This window comes from Mus musculus, chromosome 16, assembly GCF_000001635.26.
Source record: "Mus musculus strain C57BL/6J chromosome 16, GRCm38.p6 C57BL/6J".
Taxonomy (NCBI): domain Eukaryota; kingdom Metazoa; phylum Chordata; class Mammalia; order Rodentia; family Muridae; genus Mus; species Mus musculus.
Window position 1 is genome coordinate 96873021 of NC_000082.6, and position 9367 is coordinate 96882387.

The 9367-nt window shown below is 43.2% G+C and overlaps 1 protein-coding gene across 4 annotated transcripts in view; it reads right to left on the minus strand.

Annotated features, from left to right (window-relative positions):
• The window catches only part of Dscam (DS cell adhesion molecule), a 583662-nt gene that overhangs the window by 285569 nt on the left and 288726 nt on the right, over positions 1-9367 (minus strand). The gene's annotated exons all lie outside the window — the stretch shown is intronic.

Sequence of the window (9367 nt, forward strand, 5' to 3'; positions counted from 1 at the left end):
AGGCTCTGGTCTCCCTGGCAACACCACAGCTCCTTTTCTTTTGCAGTAACCTTAGACACTAACGAGACATGCAAGTCCACAGGGCATAAAAGGTATTTCTAATCTCTTTCTACATTTTTGACTTGACTGGGCAGATGCACATAAAGATTAGCTGGAAGCATTTGAAGCAAAGGGGCACTTGCTCCCCAATTCTGACTCTGTTCATGAACATACTAAGCATATGTATATGTATATGTACATGTACATGTGCATGCATATAAAATGAAGATATGTATGCACATATAAACATATACATATATATGCAGATATGTATGTATATATATATACATATATATGTGCACATATATCTTTATTAATAAAACACACTATTAATTTTATCGTTATTATCTGAGAGAGAGATTTAAATAATAAATAGTGCTAAAGTAAATAAGTAAATTAGATGGAGCCCAGGCATAAAATATTCCTAAGTAAAATTGAACTAGTAAAGGGACCTGTGTGGGGTTTCAGCATCAGCCAAATGTACCTCAAGCATCTGACATTGATGTGCTACCGAGGTTAAACAAAAACAAATAGCAACCAACCAACCAACAACCCCCCAAAGAAAAACTTGAAACCATCAAGAGAATAAAACACAAACATAACTTAAGCTCATCTGAGCAAAAGCCTTCAATGAGCTCCGACCCCAGGGCGCTGGACCCCAGGGCGCTGGCACAGGCCTGGGCGTGGACGAGGCAGCTGAAGGATATGTCGGCTTTACTTTTCTCTTCACTTACACCCTAGAAAGGCCCAGGCCATGTTCCCTCCACCAAAGTGGGGCCCACATCTCTTTTGGAGCAGTCTAATTCACAAAATACTGTATGGCTTTTAACTCTTTGAAGATTTTAATTGTGTCTCTGTTTATACTGTTAAAATTGAATATATAAATTTCTCCACCCAAGACCCTCTTCAGATACATTCACATTTCAAATGAGGCCTTTGCAGAGTCAAGCACCCCTTTAAAAATCATGTGAAACCTTCACCTTCAGTGTCTCAGTCATGGGCTCTATTTGGAACCAAGGAGTAAAAGACTTTAAAACACTGAGGAACAAAAGTGAATAAAATACTGGAAGAAAGGTGGCCTTCAAGCCTGGTAAGGTAGTCAAATCTTAGCAAGACTATGGGGGGTGCATTCGAATCCAGTGACACTGGTGTCCTTAGAAAGGCTTAGTAGAAAAACAGATGCATGTAGAGGGAAAGACAAATGAGAACACAGGAAGAAGATGGCAGGAGGCTGGAGAGATACACCCACAAGCCTAGTGGGGCTTCCAAGGTCACAGGAACTGGCAGGGGCCACAAAGAGGAGGAGAAGAGCCCCTTCCAGAACCAGTGGACTGGAATGTTTATTTTGAAGACATAGCCATGAAAGTTTTAAATAAATGTTTGTCATCTTAAGTCACCCACTCTGAGGTCCAGTGAGTCTTTTATACCCCCAGGTCCCATGTCTATAAATTCATCTTATCATGGATCATAAATCATTTTTAGACTCCTAGCTTATACAGGGGTCATTGTAGGAGGGATTTCCTAAGGGAGGGGGGCTAGGAGGGCATATGTGATATGTACATAAAATGGGGGTTCCAGAAGAGGAAGGTTGAAGCAGGAGCAAGATCTGAGGAAAAGATGGAAAGGGGAGAGAGGGTGAATCAAAACAAAATAAGGGGGAACAAGCCATAGGGAAACCTACTGTTTTCTAAGCCAATTAAAGATATAGATTAAGCTGAACAGTGATGTGACAAGCACATCACAGTGAGATCGAGGCCAGCCTGGTCTGCAAAGTGAGTTCCAGGACAGCCAGGGCTACACAGTAAAACCCTGACTTATAAAAAGTAAAAATATGTAAATATATAAACCAACAACAAACAAACATAGATGCATATTCACACACACACATATATATACATATATAATTTCATATGTATATATATATATGTATATATACAAATGTGTGTGTGTGCATGTGCGTGTATGTGTATGTGTAACAGATAGCTAGAAAAGGCGCATCCAGCATGGCTGGGTAATCTTGCTCTCAGAAGCTACAGTTTATTAAACAAAAATCCCAGGCACCGCCCCCCTGCCCCATGAGCTGTCAGTCAAGAAGGACCCAGAGGCTCCGTCTGCTAAGCCCATTTTCCCTCTTCTTGGTTGTCCACTGGAACAGATGGCAAGCCCTCAGTGCTGAGGGACCATACACCTTGGTTGGAAGATGCAAATAAAGCAATCTGAAACTGAGCTGGATACCTGCACCTGTTGGCCGGTTTTCATAGTGCCAGAGGAGAAAGCTTGTGCCCACCAGTGCAGTAGTGGAGTAACCATTATGGTGTAACCACCTGCGCTCAGCTTGTGTTTTCAGGCTCACTTCCCACGAGGGAGAACACACCTGGTACTGTAAACACCCATGGCTGGACAGGTCATATCTCCTTGAGGGACCTAACTACTCCACAGCATCAAAATGCCTTCTATTTATTTTCTACTGGAGATAAAACTGTTCTCAGCACTAGCCAGAGAAGCGTCTTTCTGCAGTATACTCTGCAGTATACTCATGGCTGCTTAGAGTGCTGAGAATGAGTGAATTGCACACAGCCCTAAAGAGGACATTCATGCTATCTGCTCTACAGCTCGGGAACAGCATGGAAGAAAGCCTGAGAAGGAAGGATCAGCTCAAAGATGGGGCAGAGGGCTGCAGAATTCCATCTTCGTGGCATTGCAAGCCCATTGCAAATGTGATCTCACAGCAGCTCCACTGGCCTGCACTGGGCCACAAAAGATTGGATTTCTAAACAGTAAATCATGGGTAGAGGAGGGGCTCACAGGGTTTTACTCTGGAAACTATTAGCTATCAGTGGATTCTGAGGGAGGAATGGTCATCAGTTGTCGTCTTTGGTTATATAGCAATGATGCAAACACTTGAAAACCTTCACTTCATCATGAAAACTTTTCTCTCTGATGCTATATGACATGGCTAAGGCTGCGATGTGACTTCAAGTTCCTTGACACCCGAGATGTCGTTAAGACCAGTTCCACTTCCCAGCCCTGCTGAGACATTAATTCTCTTGGCCTGAGGTTCTTGATCATTTCATAAACTGAAGATAGTTCCTAGTCTGCCTGTAGCATAGATGCACATGGGGGGGGGGGAGGGGCAAACATGCATGAGCACATATGCCTGTGTGCCCACTCTCTCTCTCTCACACAGAGACTCATACATGTATGTAGACAAATACACACATATGTATTGATAAACACGTTTTCTCTTTAAAATCTGTGTGCATATGCAAGGACATACACACATATCTGGGGTACAAGAGGGAAGACAAAGAAAGTTTTCAGTACATCTCTTTTACATCTGTCTTTGCATCCTGTCTCTCCGCTGTCTTCCTGGCTTCTCTCCTAGAAGAACATTATGGCTGTATGAAGTACCTCGTGTTCTGTACTTGGGCTTACTCTCATAGTGGGGGACAACCTCCCACCTCAATATCTCTAATGGAATCACATCTGCCAGCCCCTTCTTACCACCTAAAGGAGCATTTACTTCCAGAACTTAAAATGTAGTCAGCTTTGATGGCCGAGGAACCCTCATTGTTCATGTGAGGCAATGTGAGTCATTCTACCCTAAGGTAGAAGGTTTACCATAAATATATTAATGTATTTAATAAGGCCTATATAATCCTATGGGTTAGGTACCATCATCTGTTACCTAGGTGGGGACACTGAGGCTCAGAGTATTTCTGGCCTGTTTAATTCTTGTCTCCTAGAACTGGGCCTAAAGCCCCATTCCCTTAACCAAGATGGCATGTCTTCCTTCTTGTTTATTCTTTCCTGTCTGTGAAAAGAAGTATTTGCCTTTAGCTATCAGCATTTTCCCAGTACATCAAAACTCAACCACATTCCTCTTCCATTAATGTGTACCTCAAAAATAAAATGAGATAATCAGAAATGAAATTAATGGGCTCTGACAACAGGCACTGGCTACCCATAAAGCTGTGAGAGGACACAGGGAAGCTGGTGTCTGCACACTAGGCCCTCCTGCATAAAAATCTGTTTCTGAGAAGGGGGAAGAAAATACTCAAAGGAGGTAGAGAGTAGGAGGGACTTGGGAGGAAGAAAGGAGGGGGAGGGGAAAGGGCAGGATTAAGTATGGGAGTAGACAGGGATGATATACAGAGGGTCAGGAAATTTAGAGCAGAGGTATATAGCAATGGGGTATGGGGAACTGGGGTAGCCACCAGGAAGTCCCACATGCCAGAAAAGCAAATTTTTAACCCAGAATTGCTCTGTATTGCCTAAAGAAAATACGGGGACAACGTGTGGAGCAGCGACTGGAGGAAAGCTGAGACTGCCCCACGTGGGAATCCATTCCATATACAGATACCAAGCCCAGACACTATTGCTGAAGCCAAGAAGTGCTTGCTGACAGGACCCTGATATAGCTGTCTCCTGAGAGGTTCTGCTAGAGCCTGACAAAGACAGAGGTAGATGCTTGCAGCCAACCATCAGACTGAATACAGGGTCCCCAGTGGAGGAGACAGGGAAAAGACTGAAGGAGCTGAATGGGTTTGCAACAATATCAACCAACCAGACCCCCAGAGTTCTCAGGGACTAAACCACTAACAAAAGAGTACACATGGAGGGATCCATGGCTCCAGCCGCATATATAGCAGAGGATGACCTTCTCTGCTATCAATAGGAGGAAAAGCCCTTAGTTCTGTGAAGGCTCAATGCTCCAGTGTAGAGGAATGCTAGGGCAGTGAGGTGGGAGTGGGTGGGTGAGTGGGAGAGCCCCCTCAAAGAAGCAGAGGGAGGGAGGATGGGATAGGGGTTTTGTGGAGGGGAAACGGGGGAAGGGGGTCACATTTGAAATGTAAGCAAAATATCCAATTTAAAAAAAAACAAATTTTCTTTCCTTGGAAAACCATTTTTCTGCAGTCTAGGCAAGCACAAAGAAAGGCAGGAGCTGGGGGAGAGCTGCTTCCCCATGCTGTCTGCTGTCCTAGGCATGGGCTATCTTTAGTCTTCCTCCTCTTTCCTCTGGTGAGGAGAAAAGTGAGTGAAGAACTGGACAATGTCACCCAAGAAAGATGACATCACCTGAAATGGACTCCATCACATGATGCCAACATTATCACCCTCAGTAGTTGGCACCCTCTAAGGAGGACATTTTCTAAGCTAAATGATGTCACCTGAAGTAGATGACACCATATGGGGTAGAAAATACTACCAATAAGGGCTATCACTGGAAATGGTCAATGCCATCTGAGGTAGGTGATGTCACCTCAGATGGATCTTGTCATCTGAGGTACACATTTCACCTGAAATGATGTTGTCCGGAGGAGAGTGACACCATCTGAAGTAGACATTACTGTCTGACATTGACAGTAACACCTGAGGGGTATTAATCACTTGAGATGGACTTATCACTTGACCCAACACAAGACAAAGCTACAGGAGTCCACTCAAGAGAAGCCATCACTTTCAGGGAATGCTGGGGACTCTTTTAGTTCCAAACAGAGCCTTCAGATTGCCTTCCTCAAGGCTAAGCCACTAACCCGGGCGATTCCAGTTGAAGTAACCACCCTAGGCAATAGATTTTTCATCAATCACACTACCACCCTCTCCTCTTCCACAGGAGTGCAGTATCAGGACACACATGTTTACACATAAGTGCTACACAGCCAGTAGATCACACCATAACCGTTATCTTGATGAAAATAAGTGAGAAGCCAGGTTCTGGCATCCTCAGAACCCAGGATAGATGAAATTCCAAGACAGACAAAAGACACAGTGTCACCACACCACCCTAACCCTGGGAAGCTGAAGACACAGCCATGAACACTGAAGAGAGCCTATCAAATAGCTCGGGTCTTAAGAGTTAAAAAAACAAACAAACCTGTTCTATATTTTTAAAAATATTTTGATTTATGTTTGAAATCAGCTGGCTGGACTGTTTAGCAAAGCCACCCCCTGGGTGTTAGCTTAGCTCCATGGTGGAGATCCATGGTAGAGATGCAAACTCTGCTGTAATTGTTCCTCATAATGGAACATTATACAGGAAAAACAACACAAGCAATTTTCCCTAATCAGGCTGTCGAGTGAAAATAATTAAGCAAAATAATGCACGCTAATTACGAAACCTGATACTGATGTGCCCCGTGTTTGAGGAAGTAGGGGTGTGCTTTTATTTGGACAATTACTGATTATTATAAATTCATATTGACTATCAGCAATATTCTGTTATAACACCTGACTCTACAGCAGATATATATGGACACATGGAGAGTGCCCTCTCTCCACATCTCTAGGACCTCCCTCAGCTCTCAAAGGCTGAATGACTTCCCATAAACCTGAGAGCAGTTATGTTGTACTAATTGCAGAGAGAAGCTAGGAGGAAATAAGTGGTGAGGGACTGCCCTAGGACACCAGCCTTTGAAGACCCCCAGTTACCTCATGATATGCTACAAAGTTTCCAAATGATGAAATGGGTCAACAATGGACAAGTGTGAAGGGCACAGGTGAGACCTTTCACAAGGCCCACAAGTAGGTCAGACTGATCACCATGTTCTGGTATGTAGGTTACAGCTCCCAAGCAGAATCAGCATAGCTTAAAGGAACCTCGTAGGAACCAGTCTGTTCCTGTTCCTATTAGCCCCATTCCTACCCCAGTCACTATGACTTCTGTGTAATTTAGAGTCCTTTCTGGTTTTCAAATTCTGTAATTTTATTTATTTAGTATTACACACTAAAAAACCCAGTATGCTTTATATTTTTATATGTTAGACTTGAGTCTATAATGTTAGACTTAAGTCTATAATTTCTGTATTGATATAAGATAGACAGCCTAGGTGAAGGCTTTTGCTTCATCTCCTTACACTAAGATGTCTGCTATATCTACGTCATTTTTGGAAGCCACTGTCTTTGCTTTGTCAAATCTATTTCACATCTATTGTCTGTCAGCAATGGCAGGAGAACTATTGTGGGGGGGGGCTTTCTCTGGGGTTATTTGCTTCTGCTTCGTGTATATCCCTCTACCTATTGTGGAGACTTCTAATGTGCTGTGTCAATACAAAATGTTCCCGCATCCCTGGCAATAATGCATCTCTTCATCTAGAGGTAGACTTACCACCCAGGGACCTACAGAAAGACTTGGAGATTTGTCCCTGAAATTTTCAGCTTACAGTAGAGACAGTCATCTCTTGATGTCTGCAAAATCTGCTTTCAGAACTCTCTGAAGCTAGAAGATCATGGATGTTCAGGACCCTTGTCTAAAAATGCATATAACCTACATAACACCAATTTCGTATACTTAGTTGTCTCTAGGCAAATAAAACCAAATGCAATGAAGATGCTGAATAAAAATAGCATTGTATCGTATCATTTAGAAATGGTAAGAAAAATGTTTGTATATTTTCAATGTAGACATATCCCCCTGACAAATATTTTGACCTGGAGTTTGTGGGATCTCCTGACACCTAGAATTAACTGGTAACTTGTATTTTTCTGGTAGAATTAACTGGTAACTTGTATTTTTTTGGTTGCTGTACACTATTAGATTCTTAGGCTTAGATGTTGGAACTCTGGTCCTCTAAGCAGGGCAGCTGGCTGCCTTGAGGCTGGCATGCAGGAGTATGTGCATACATAGGATTCTACCTCCCACTGTATTTTCCCTCTGTGGAATGGGTGGTTAGGAGGAGACCTGGAGCATGTGTCATAGCCATGTTGGGCATATCAGCTGAGCTGTAAATGAGAAGTGACATCAAGGCCAGTTTATGAGCCTAGAGGAGCCAGATAAAAGCAAGACTGCAGCCTCCATGGGTGAAATCAATTAGCCATAGGATGTCATACCCAGTATTAGCTTCATAGGAGAGCAAGGCCCTGTGTGATGGTTCAGATTTTACATCTGTGAGGCTGAGCTGAATGTTTCTGTTGTTCCTGCCACAGTGGGCTGTAGAACTCACCTTTCATTATGGTAGAATTAAGTTATAGCACATTTGATGTTTCAAGAAAGGACTATTGTCAGATGGAGTTGTCTGTGCGTGTATACATATGTATGTACATACATGCATATGTGCATTAACCATATAGAAAAACGGTTCATTGTACTCAATGCAGATATTTCTGAACCTATATTAAGATCTAATAGATCCTCACCTGAGGAATACTGAATGGCAGAGAAGCACCTGAAAAAATGTTCAACATCCTTAATCATCAGGGAAATACAAATCAAAACAACCCTGAGATTCCACCTCACACCAGTCAGAATGGCTAAGATCAAAAATTCAGGTGACAGCAGATGCTGGTGTGGATGTGGAGAAAGAGGAACACTCCTCCATTGTTGGTGGGATTGCAGGCTTGTACAACCACTCTGGAAATCAGTCTGGCGGTTCCTCAGAAAATTGGACATAGTACTACCGGAGGATCCAGCAATACCTCTCCTGGGCATATATCCAGAAGATGCCCCAACTGGTAAGAAGGACACATGCTCCACTATGTTCATAGCATCCTTATTTATAATAGCCAGAAGCTGGAAAGAACCCAGATGCCCCTCAACAGAGGAATGGATACAGAAAATGTGGTACATCTACACAATAGAGTACTACTCAGCTATTAAAAAGAATGAATTTATGAAATTCCTAGCCAAATGGATGGACCTGGAGGGCATCATCCTGAGTGAGGTAATACATTCACAAAGGAACTCACACAGTATGTACTCACTGATAAGTGGATATTAGCCCAAAACCTAGGATACCCAAGATATAAGATACAATTTGCTAAACACATGAAACTCAAGAAGAATGAAGACTGAAGTGTGGACACTATGCCCCTCCTTAGAAGTGGGAACAAAACACCCATGGAAGGAGTTACAGAGACAAAGTTTGGAGCTGAGATGAAAGGATGGACCATGTAGAGACTGCCATATCCAGGGATCCACCCCATAATCAGCTTCCAAACACTGACACCATTGCATACACTAGCAAGATTTTATCAAAAGGACTCAGATGTAGCTGTCTCTTGTGAGACTATGCCGGGGCCTAGCAAACACAGAAGTGGATGCTCACAGTCAGCTAATGGATGGCTCCCAATGGAGGAGCTAGAGAAAGTACCCAAGGAGCTAAAGGGATCTGCAACCCTATAGGTGGAACAACATTATGAACTAACCAGTACCCCGGAGCTCTTGACTCTAGCTGCATATGTATCAAAAGATGGCCTAGTCGGCCATCACTGGAAAGAGAGGCCCATTGGACGCGCAAACTGTATATACCCCAGTACAGGGGAACGCCAGGGCCAAAAAAAAAAAAAAAATGGGAATGAGTGGGTAGGGAAGTGGGGGGAGGGTATGGGG